Here is a 12,314-nt window from a genome sequence, read left to right as displayed (position 1 = left end):
ATAGATGGGACGTTTGCGAGCTTGGGAGCGCTAGAGGAAAAGTATGAGCTGCCCCCGGGGAATATCTTTAGGTATATGCAGGTGAGGGCATTCACGAGACAACAGGTGAGGGAATTTCCGCTGCTCCCAACACAAAGGATCCAGGATAGAGTGATTTCGGGGGGGTGGGTCGGGGAGGGCAAAGTGTCCGAAATATACCGGGAGATGAGAGAAGAGGGGGAGGAGCTGGTAGAAGAACTGAAGGGAAAATGGGAAGAAGAGCTCGGGGAGGAGATTGAGGAGGGTTTGTGGGCTGATGCCCTAAGTAGGGTAAATTCCTCTTCCTTGTGTGCCAGGCTTAGCCTGATTCAATTTAAGGTGCTACATAGAGCACACATAACGGGAGCAAGGTTGAGCAGGTACTTCGGAGTGGAGGACAAATGCGGGAGGTGCGGGGGAAGCCCGGCGAACCACACGCATATGTTTTGGTCGTGTCCGGCACTGGAGGGGAGTGGCGGGAGTGATCTCGAAGGTGGTGAAGGTCCGGGTCAAGCCAAGCTGGGGGTTAGCTTTATTTGGGGTAGCGGATGAGCCGGGAGTGCAGGAGGCGAAAGAGGCCGACGTTGTGGCCTTTGCGTCCCTAGTAGCCCGGCGTAGGATTTTACTCATGTGGAAGGAAGCGAAACCCCCCCGGCGTGGAGGCCTGGATAAACAAAATGGCGGGGTTCATAAAACTGGAGCGGATGAAGTTTGCGCTGAGAGGATCGGCTCAAGGGTTCACCAGGCGGTGGCAACCGTTCCTCGACTATCTAGCGGAACGTTAGGGGGAAAATAGATAGCCAGCAGCAGCAGCCCCGGGGGGGGGGGGGGGGGGGGGGGGGGGGGGGGGGTAAATTGTTTTTGTTCTAGATGGGGTAAGGGGGCGGGGGGGGAGCACTATTTTGTGTTATTTTGTTAGTTCACTATTTTATTTAAACAATGTTATCTACCAGTTATCATGTTACCGTTTTTGCTGATTTGTAAGGGGGGAAAATTGTGTTTGAAAACATTAATAAAATATATATTTAAAAAAAAAAGACAATCAGAACCTTAAAAAAGAAGAGTGAAACAGAGTTAATGCTTCACATCTTTGACCTTTGAAACAACCCTGTTGGACTTTAACCTGGTGTTGTAAGACTTCTTACTGTGCCCACCCCAGTCCAACGCCGGCATCTCCACATCAGAATTGAAGGTGTTCCTCTGCATAGGCTCAAACTGCAAGAACCAGTTATCAGGAAAACCATTGTGTTGGAATATATCAGGAGAATATTGTAGACAGCGAGAGACGTATAATCCAAGAACAGTATGTCATGATCAGAAGACAGAAGGAAAAAATGTATCTACGTCACCCTTGCTACTTTATAAACTTATTTGTTTTATAGACAAATGACTGGACTGAAATGACCACTGTTGACCACATGATGGTCATTCTGGAAGTTTCTGAGCAGTTTAAAAATGGGCACAGACTAACCCATCAAATGCCTGGAATGGAACACATTGGATTAATATTCCCACCGAGCCAACACAACAGCTGATAGAAAGGAATCCGCAGCAGCCAGCTATGGGCAGAGGCGGAACGATTTACAGCTCCCCACCTCCAACATTGTGCCAATGGTTCCACACTTACCTGCTCAAAAATACAAAGGGTTTTAACAAGGGGGCCTTGTTAACCTGAAGCCCCCCCCGTCAAGTGACCGAAACTTGCGCTTCTTGAATTCCTTCAATTATACAGCTTTTTAATCAATAGTCAGTTGTGGATGAACCTCCAAAGTGAAAACTGCACTCAAGGCTAGCAGCCTGCCTTTGACCTCCCTCTCTCTCTCAAAGTCTGACCTCCAGAAAGAACCCTGGATTTCGCCCACAGAGTGAGCTCATTCCCCGGGGACATGAATTCTCTGCTGCAGCGTCCATGGACTCAACCTGCAACCAGGTTCCTAGGGCCAACACCGGGAATTTCTACCGGAAAAAGCCATCTGAAAGTACCGTCATTGCCTCTGGGCTGATGTGATGGGATATTTCTTATTCTTCTCAAGGTCTTTGTCCTTTCTTTCTCTTACCCCCGCTTTTATTATAGAAATGCAAGAAAGGGGCAGATTCTTTGCGTGTGCATAAAATAAACCAACCTATTTATTTTACCTTATCTCAGGTTTGCTGTGGGGTGAAGAACAGAGGATTGGAACACTTCAAAAACGAAGAGTTAGGGAAAATACTCTACCTTTTATAATCGGAAACACCTTTCTGTCTATGGATGAGTGGTGAATGGAGAAATCAGAGCTTAAATAAAGCTGTCTGTCCCTGAGTCACCTTTAGGTCTAAACGGATGCCTCAGACAAGCTAGGGGTTGACGAGGGCTGGGTGATGTGACATAATAAGTAAGACTCAGTAAAGGACAGAGGTGCGGGCAGAGTATTGGGTTGAAGGACCTCTCAATGTGCACCAAAGATGTGCGAGTTAGGTGGATTAGCCACACTAAATTGCTCCTTAGTGTCCAAAGGCTAGGTGGGATTATGGGGGATAGGGCACGGGGAGTGGGCCTCAGTTGGGTGCTCTTTCGGAGGGCTGGTGCAGACTCGATGGGCCGAGTGGCATCCTTCTGCACTGGAGGGATTCTATGGTGCGAGCTGGAATTTAAAGTAACTAAAGTTTCTATTTCCATCCATCCCTAAGTCATCTTGAAGTCTAAACGAATGCTTCAGACAAGCTAGTGGTTGATGAGAGCTCGGTGATGTGACATATGTGAACTATCCCAGCTGGCTTGGTTATTCCCAGAACATGGATTCATCATCTTTACGAAATAAACTTCTTTCTCAGCTGAAGTGTAATGGGGAAAGATTTTTTTTCCTAACCATTTTTGGTGTGCATTCCCGGAGCCAGAGCGAAATAAATCGCTAAGCGATCTGGTCAGAACGTCCTCCAGCTCCGATATCACAGCTGAAGACTAAATAGACTCTCCTCATCTGAGAGTGCAACTCAGCATTGTGTCTGCTGAATGGTGGTCTGGCATATTGCTGTTATTGGGCAAGTCACATGTTGTGTTTTAGCGCTTGTACATTTCTTTCGGCCTCTCCCACATTTCATCAACTAAATCATGAAGGGATTGCTGTTTATACACCCAAAGTGAAAAAGTTACACTTGTGCTGGATGTCTTTGGACATCTGGGAGGACAGTCTTTCACAGTTCCAAGGCCCTCCACCCTATCTTGTATCTGTCCCTTTGCAAATCGCCTGCTTTTGTACTTCCTTAAAATATCTCATTTTGATGAAAGGCTAACTCATAGAAACATAGAGAATAGGAGCAGGAGGAGGCCATTCGGCCCTTCGAGCCCGCTCCGCCAATCATCACGATCATGGCTGATCATCAAGTTCAATACCCCCATTCCGCCTCCCCCCCCCCAATATCCCTGGGTCACTTTAGCCCCGAGAGCTATATCTAATTCCTTCTTGAAATTACACAACGTTTTCACCTCAAGTACTTTCTGTGGGAGTGAATTCCACAGATTCACCGCTCTCTGGGTGAAGAAATTTCTCCTCACCTCAGTCCGAAAAGGTTGACCCCCTTATCCTCAAACTAAGAGCCCTAGTTCTGGACTCTTCTCCCCACCCCCCCCCCCCACCCCCATCGGGAACATTCTTTCTGGGCGGCACAGTAGCACAGTGGTTAGCACTGCTGCTTCACAGTTCCAGGGTCACAAGTTCGATTCCCGAAGCCGGGTGCTCCGGTGTCCTCCCACAGTCCAAATATGTGCAGGTTAGGTGGTTTGGCCGTGCTAAATTGCCCTTAGTGTCCAAAAAGGTTAGGTGGGGTTGCTGGGTTACGGGAATAGGGTGGAAGTGTGGGTTTAAGTGGGGTGCTCTTTCCAAGGGCTGGTGCAGACTCGATGGGCCGAATGGCCTCCTTCTGCACTGTAAATTCTATGATTCTGAATCGACACTGTCTAATCCTGTTAGAATTTTATAAGTTTCTATGAGATCCCCTCTCACTCTTCTAAACTCCAATGAATATAATCCCAACCGATTTAGTCTCTCCTCGTATGACAGTCCCGCCACCCCAGGAATCAGCCGGGTGAACCTTCGCTGCACTCCCTCCATAGCAAGAACATCCTTCCTCAGATAGCACCTTTCACCACCTCACACAGTCCCTAAATAAAGTGGGATTTGAGGGCGGCACGGTAGCACAGTGGTTAGCACTGTCGCTTCACAGCTCCAGGGTCCCAGGTTTGATTCCCAGCTTGGGTCACTGTCTGTGCGGAGTCTGCACGTCCTCCCCGTGTCTGCGTGGGTTTCCTCCGGGGGCTCCAGTTTCCTCCCACAAGTCCCGAGAGGCATGCTGTTAGGTGAATTGGACATTCTGAATTCTCCCTCCGTGTACCCGAACAGGCGCCGGAGTGTGGCGACTAGGGGCTTTTCACAGTAACTTCATTGCAGTGTTAATGTAAGCCTACTTGTGACAATAAAGATTATTGTTTTTACTGAAAAATATTTTTAAAAACAAGGCAGCAAGGGCAGCACGGTAGCATTGTGGATAGCACAATTGCTTCACAGCTCCAGGGTCCCAGGTTCGATTCCTAGCTTGGGTCACTGTCTGTGCGGAGTCTGCACGTTCTCCCCGTGTGTGCGTGGGTTTCCTCCGGGTGCTCCGGTTTCCTCCCACAGCCCAAAGATGTGCAGGTTAGGTGGATTGGCCATGATAAATTGCCCTTAGTGTCCAAAATTGCACTTAGTGTTGGGTGAGGTTACTGGGTTATGGGGGTAGGGTGGAGGTGTGGTCTTGGGTAGGGTGCTCTTTCCAAGAGCCGGTGCAGACTCGATGGGCCGAATGGCCTCCTTCTGCACTGTAAATTCTATGTTTAAAAAAAAAAGGATGGGAATTTTAAAATCATTGCTTAACCCTCCATCAGGAGCAGCCTGGCCTCAGCATCTGGGAATTCTATTCAGCACATTTTGCCAGTGATACACATCCCCACAGCTAACACCCACCCTCAACACATTTCTGAACCAGTATTTGCAGTGACTCAGTGAAGCAGCCGGCCTCATGCATTACATCCGACCCGTCTGTACTGTCAACAGCAAAAAATAAAACACCCAGAGGCATCCTTGGTTTTATTTCTCAGCTAAATCAACAGAATATTAAAAGATCTGAACGAGTAAAGAATCGATGCTCGATATTACCTTCCACACACACCTTGTATCCACTGTCCTTCCAACTAATCTGGCTGAATGGGTGAATGTTCTTTGTTTAAATTACGTTCCCAGGGGATCGGGACAAATTCTAAACCAGAGGAGATATTCCCTGTGCCCATTGCTCCTTGTGTGAGCAGCTCTCCCTCTCTCCCAGGGAGCAGGGAAACACATTGCAAACACTCGGCAACGCACTCGGCATCTGTGCTTTGGCGACACATAAACTAACTGGTCGGGAGAAGCCACATCGCAGCTTTGTTATTTTACTCAAATCTCCTGCACAAGCTGCTGTTTGTTCCATCTGCTGAATCTGTTGGTCGGATACAATTGGTCAGAAAGAAATAAAAGCCAGAATTTCCACTTTGATTGGTTAAGCTTATAAATGAGTGTGACCAATGGGTTGAGCACCTGCGGTGAATCATCGATTGGTTTATAAAAACAAATGTGTGGCACAGTGACCAGGACACTGGACATCAGCACAGAGTGACCAGGACACTGGACATCAGCACAGAGTGACCAGGACACTGGACATCAGCACACACAGTGACCAGGACACTGGACATCAACACACACAGTGACCAGGACACTGGACATCAGCACAGAGTGACCAGGACACTGGACATCAGCACTCAGAGTGACCAGGACACTGGACATCAGCACAGAGTGACCAGGACACTGGACATCAACACACACAGTGACCAGGACACTGGACATCAGCACAGAGTGACCAGGACACTGGACATCAGCACTCAAGAGTGACCAGGACACTGGACATCAGCACTCAAGAGTGACCAGGACACTGGACATCAACACACACAGTGACCAGGACACTGGACATCAGCACTCAGAGTGACCAGGACACTGGACATCAGCACACACAGTGACCAGGACACTGGACATCAACACTCAGAGTGACCAGGACTCTGGATATCAGCACACGGAGTGACCAGGACTCTGGGCGATGATCCACTGAGTGAGTAGGAGTCTGGGGTTAAAATCCTGACTAATAATAATCTTTATTGTCACAAGTAGGCTTACATTAACACTGCAATGAAGTTACTGTGAAAAGCCCCTAGTCGCCACATTCCGGCGCCTGTTCGGGTACACAGAGGGAGAATTCAGAATGTCCAATTCACCTAACAGCACGTCTTTCGGGACTTGTGGGAGGAAACCGGAGCACCCGGAGGAAACCCACGCAGACACGGGGAGAACGTGCAGACTCCGCACAGACAGTGACCCAAGCCGGGAATCGAACCTGGGACCCTGGCGCTGTGAAACAACAGTGCTAACCACTATGCCACCGTGCCGGCTTTCCAAGTAAATACATTGTCTAAATTTGCAAGTGACACTGAATTGAGGTTGTGGATAATGAAATGGAAAACTGTGACAGGGAGTCATTAATAAACTTCCAGAATGGGCGTCAATTGGCAAATTAATGTCAACATTGATCAATGGGAGGTGATGTATTTTGGCAGAAACATTGGATAGAATCTAAATGCGTTGATGAGCGAAGGGATCTGTGGTCCAGATACAAAAACCATTCCAACTAGGAATGCAGATTAATAAGGTCTTAAAACAAACATGAAATACAAACACTGGAGTTTATTTCTAGGGGACAGATTAGAAAAAAGGAATGCCATGTATTGAACCTTGGTTTGCTCGCAGCTGGAGTACAGTGAGCTGTTCCTATCTCCATATTCTAAAAATGAATCGAGACACTGAGAAGGTGATAGCCTCTCAGTTCTGGTATGATGTTTGTGCATCAGGAAGGACTGAACAGGCTGGAACTACCTTCTCTCAAAAAGAGAAAGCTCAGGGGTGATCTGAGAGAGACCTTGAACATAGTGAAAGGGTTTAATATAGTAGACACGGAGACGTGTTTTCATATGTTGGGGATTCACGAACTAGGGTCATAAAGATAAAAAAGTTATTGATAAACCCAACCTGGAGTTCAAAAGATTGGAGAAATTGGGCTTGTTCTCCTTGGAGCCAGGGAAGAGGTGTTCAAAATTCTGAACAGTTTTGACAGTCTCAAGAAGGATACTCTGTTTCCACTAGTTGGTACGTCAGTGACTAGGGGCGTCACAATTTCAAGATGGTCAGCAAGAGAGCTCGGAGTGAGATGAGGAGAACCATTTTTACTCCGAGAGCTGTTGGGGTTTGGAATGCGCTGCCTGGGAGAATGGTGGAGGTGGATTCCAGAAGAGGTGTCATAGAACATAGAACAGTACAGCACAGAACAGGCCCTTCGGCCCTCGATGTTGTGCCGAGCATTGTCTGAAACCAAGATCAAGCTATCCCACTCCCTGTCATTCTGGTGTGCTCCATGTGCCTATCCAATAACCGCTTGAAAGTTCCTAAAGTGTCCGACTCCACTATCACAGCAGACAGTCCATTCCACACCCTAACCACTCTCTGAGTAAAGAACCTACCTCGGACATCCCTCCTATATCTCCCACCCTGAATCTTATAGTTATGCCCCCTTGTAACAGCTACATCCACCCGAGGAAATAGTCTCTGAACGTCCACTCTATCTATCCCCCTCATTATCTCATAAACTTCTATTAAGTCGCCTCTCATCCTCCTCCGCTCCAAAGAGAAAAGCCCTAGCTCCCTCAACCTTTCCTCATAAGATCTATCCTGCAAACCAGGCAGCATCCTGGTAAATCTCCTTTGCACCCTTTCCAATGCTTCCACATCCTTCCTGTAATGAGGTGACCAGAACTGCACACAATACTCCAAATGTGGTCTCACCAGGGTCATGTATAGTTGCAGCATAACCCCGCAGCTCTTAAACTCAAGCCCCTGTTAATAAACGCAAACACACTATAAGCCTTCCTCACGGCTCTATCCACTTGAGTGGCAACCTTCAGAGATCTGTGGACATGAACCCCAAGATCTCTCTGTTCCTCCACATTCCTCAGAACCCTGCCGTTGACCCTGTAATCCGCATTCAAATTTTTTCTACCAAAATGAATCACCTTGCACTTATCAGCGTTAAACTCCATCTGCCATTTTTCAGCCCAGCTCTGCATCCTATCAATGTCTCTTTGCAGCCTACAACAGACCTCCACCTCACCCACTACTCCACCAATCTTGGTGTCATCAACAAATTTACTGACCCACCCCTCAGCCCCCTCCTCCAAGTCATTGATAAAAATCACAAATAGCAGAGGACCCAGCACTGATCCCTGTGGTACACCGCTGGTAACTGGGCTCCAGGATGAAAATTTTCCATTCACCACCACCCTCTGTCTTCTATGTGATACCCAGTTACTTATCCAATTGGCCAAATTTCCCTCTATCCCACACCTCCTTACTTTCTTCATGAGCTGACCATAGGGAACCTTATCAAACGCCTTACTAAAATCCATGTATATGACATCAACTGCTCTACCTTCATCTACACACTTTGTTACCTCCTCAAAGAATTCAATCAAATTTGTGAGGCAAGAACTACCCTGAGGACTCTGTGTTGACTATCGCGGATTAAGCTGCATCTTTCCAAATGGTCATAAATCCTATCCTTCAGGACCTTTTCCATTATCTTCCCGACCACTGAAGTAAGACTAACTGGCCTATAATTACCAGGGTCATTCCTATTCCCTTTCTTGAACAGAGGAACAACATTCGCCACTCTCCAGTCCTCTGGAACGATCCCCGTGGACAGCAAGGACCCAAAGATCAAAGCCAAAGGCTCTGCAATCTCATCCCTTGCCTCCCAAAGAATCCTTGGGTATATCCCATCTGGCCCAGGGGACTTGTCGACCCTCAGGTTTTTCAAAATTGCTAATACATCCTTCCTCAGAACATCTACTTCCTCCAGCCTACCCGCCTGAATCACACTCTCATCCTCAAAAACATGGCTCCTGCCCTTTGTGAACACTGAAGAAAAGTATTCATTCAACGCCTCTCCTATTTCTTCTGACTCCATGCACAGGTTCCCACTACTGTCCTTGACCGGCCCTAACCTCACCCTGGTCATTCTTTTATTTCTCACATAAGAGTAAAAAGCCTTGGGGTTTTCCTTGTCCGACCTGCCAAGGACTTCTCATGCCCCCTCCTAGCTCTCCTAAGCCCTTTTTTCAGCTCCTTCCTTGCTACCTTGTAACCCTCAAGCGACCCTACTGAACCTTGTTTTCTCATCCTTACATACTCTTCCTTTTGCCTCTTGACAAGACATTCAACCTCTTTTGTGAACCATGGTTCCCTCACACGGCCTTTTCCTCCCTACCTGACAGGGACATGCCTATCAAGGACACGCAGTATTTGTTCCTTGAACAAGCTCCACTTTTCATTTGTGCCTTTCCCTGACAGTTTCTGTTCCCATCTTATGCTCCCTAATTCTTGCCTAATCGCATCGTAATTACCCCTCCCCCAATTATAAACCTTGCCCTGCCGTATGGCATCATAATTACCCCTCCCCCAATTATAAACCTTGCCCTGCCGTATGGCCCTATCCCTCTCCATTGCAATAGTGAAAGACACCGAATTGTGGTCACTATCTCCAAAGTGCTCTCCCACAAACAAATCTAACACTTGGCTTGGTTCATTACCCAGTACCAAATCCAATGTGGCCCCTCCTCTTGTCGGCCTATCCACATATTGTGTCAGGAAACCCTCCTGCACACACTGTACAAAAACTGCCCCATCCGAACTGTTCGACCTATAGAGGTTCCAATCAATATTTGGAAAGTTAAAGTCGCCCATGACAACTAGCCTGAGACCTCCACACCTATCCATAATCTGTTTTGCAATTTCTCCCTCCACATCTCTATTACTTGTTATGGGCGAGGTGTTTTCAGAACCCCAAAATGTATCATGGAGTTCAACCATGAAGCCAGTGTTGAAAGGATTTTAATGGATTTGTTGCTTTTCCGAGCACACGGCTTGTTCCCTAGGTGTGGGATTACAATTATGGACACGTGGGTTTTTAAACACAAAATACTGTTTATTCCATGAACTCAACTTAACATCTTAAATAAACATTGGATCTCTTAACACCCCTTACTTCAAAGATAACTCAGAAAATATTGCAAAAGTAAATAACTCCTTAAAATGTTACTTCAAACTTCCAAGAGACTTAACACCTTTAAACAGTATCACATCAGGATATATATATTTTCTGTAGAATGGCAGAGATATATTAGGTTGGTTGACTTCAGCTCCAGCACCTTGCTTTCTTCCTGCAGCTCTCTGGACACACACAGACACACCCAAGCTGCTTTCTCAAACCTGGCTTTCTCCCTTCAAGCAGGTCACAGCAAACCAGAACTTCTCAAGCTGCTGTCTCAAACTGGCTTTCTCCTTTTAAACTGCTCTCAGCAAAACTAGCCAGGCACTTTTTAATTGAAACTTCAAAATAGCTGAGCTCCACCCACTCTATGACATCACTGTTTTCTTAAAGGTACATTGCTTAAACATCCAGTTCTTAAAGGCACTCTCGCATGACATACTATTTGGGGGCCTATAGAAAACTCCTAACAATGTGACTGCTCCTTTCCTATTTCTAACTTCGGCCCATATTACCTCAGTAGGCAGATCCTCTTCAAACTGCCTTTCTGCAGCCGTTAAACTATTCTTGATTAACAATGCTACTCCTCCACCTCTTTTACTACCTTCCCTACTCTTACTGAAACATCTATACCCCGGAGCTTCCAACAACCATTCCTGTCCCTGTTCTAACCATGTCTCCGTAATGGCCAAAACATCGTAGTCCCAGGTACCAATCCACGCTCCAAGTTCACCTACCTTATTCCGGATGCTCCTTGCAACCCACCTTTCTGTCTGCCAGTACACTCCTGCGACCTTGATACCCTCCTCAGTACCTCACTACTCTCGACACTGGCTTCTGGAACACAGCTTGTTTCCCCAGCCCCCTGACAAATTAGTTTAAACCCCCCCGAAGAGCCGTAGCAAATTTCCCTCCCAGGATATTGGTGCCCCTCTGGTTCAGGTGCAAATCGTCCTGTCTGTACAGGTCCCACCTTCCCCAGAATGTGCTCCAATTATCCACGTACCTGAAACCCTCCCTCCTACACCATCCCTGCAGCCACGTGTTTATCTGCACTCTCTCCCTGTTCCTCAACTCGCTAGCACGTGGCACAGGCAACAAACCAGAGATGACAACATGGTTTGTCCTGGCTCTCAGCTTCCACCCTAACTCCCTAAATTCCTGTTTTAAATCCCCATCCCTTCTCTTATCTATGTCGTTGGTATCGATGTGTACCACGACTTGAGACTGCTCCCCCTCCCCTTTAAGGATTCTGAAGACACGGTCCGAGACATCACGGACCCTGGCACCCGGGAGGCAACATACCATCCGTGAGTCTCTTTCGCTGCCACAGAACCGTCTATCTGTCCCTCTAACTATCGAGTCCCCAATAACTATTGCTCTCCTGCTCCCCCTCCTTCCCTTCTGAGCCACAGGGACGGACTCAGTGCTGGAGGTCTGTTCACCGTGGCTTACCCCTGGTAGGTCGTCCCCCTCAACAGTATCCAAAACGGTAACTTGTTACTGAGGGGAACGACCACAGGGGATCCCTGCACTGACTGCTTCCTCCCAGCCCCTCTCGCCGTCACCCATCTACCTTGATTCTTCGGCGTAACTACATCTCTGAAGCTACTATCTATGACCACCTCTGCCTCCCGAATGATCCGAAGTTCATCCAGCTCCAGCTCCAGTTCCCTAATGCGGTTTCTGAGGAGCTGGAGATGGGCGCACTTCCCACAGATGAAATCAGCAGGGACACTGACTGCGCCCCTCACCTCAAACATTCTGCAGGAGGAACATTGCACTACCTTCCCTGCCATCCCCTCTAGATAAAAAAAGAAAAAGAATGAGCTTACCTGTTATTCACTCTACCCCTTAGGGTAAAGGAGGTGGAAGGGTGGGGGACACTACAAGTATAGTGTCTAGGGTTTAGAAAATGCCCAACTTAAATACAGGTAAAAATAAAACACTTAACCAGCAACCACTGCGCCCCACACGAGAACAGCAATCAGCTGTTATGGGCCTGCGCAAACAATTTAAATCTTTACTACTTACCCAGCAGTCACTCTGTCCTCACTCTGACCAGATTCAGCTGGAAACTCCCAACAGGAAGTTTTTTTAAAGAT

General features: G+C 47.4%; 1 protein-coding gene across 3 annotated transcripts in view; it reads left to right on the top strand.

The window, feature by feature from the left end:
- LOC140404291 (C2 calcium-dependent domain-containing protein 4C-like) overlaps positions 1–12,314 on the top strand; it is a 48,306-nt gene that overhangs the window by 31,449 nt on the left and 4,543 nt on the right. The window contains exon 1 of one of the 3 annotated variants that reach the window (XM_072492613.1): positions 5,856–6,168. The exons of the other annotated variants lie outside the window; for them this stretch is intronic. The gene's annotated coding sequence lies outside the window, so the exon portion shown is untranslated. Of the gene's footprint in view, positions 1–5,855; positions 6,169–12,314 lie in introns of those variants that run through there. 3 annotated transcript variants of the gene reach the window in all.

This window comes from Scyliorhinus torazame, chromosome 30 (genome assembly GCF_047496885.1).
Source record: "Scyliorhinus torazame isolate Kashiwa2021f chromosome 30, sScyTor2.1, whole genome shotgun sequence".
In the NCBI taxonomy this organism is placed as follows: domain Eukaryota; kingdom Metazoa; phylum Chordata; class Chondrichthyes; order Carcharhiniformes; family Scyliorhinidae; genus Scyliorhinus; species Scyliorhinus torazame.
This window is presented reverse-complemented; position numbering and strand designations above follow the sequence as displayed.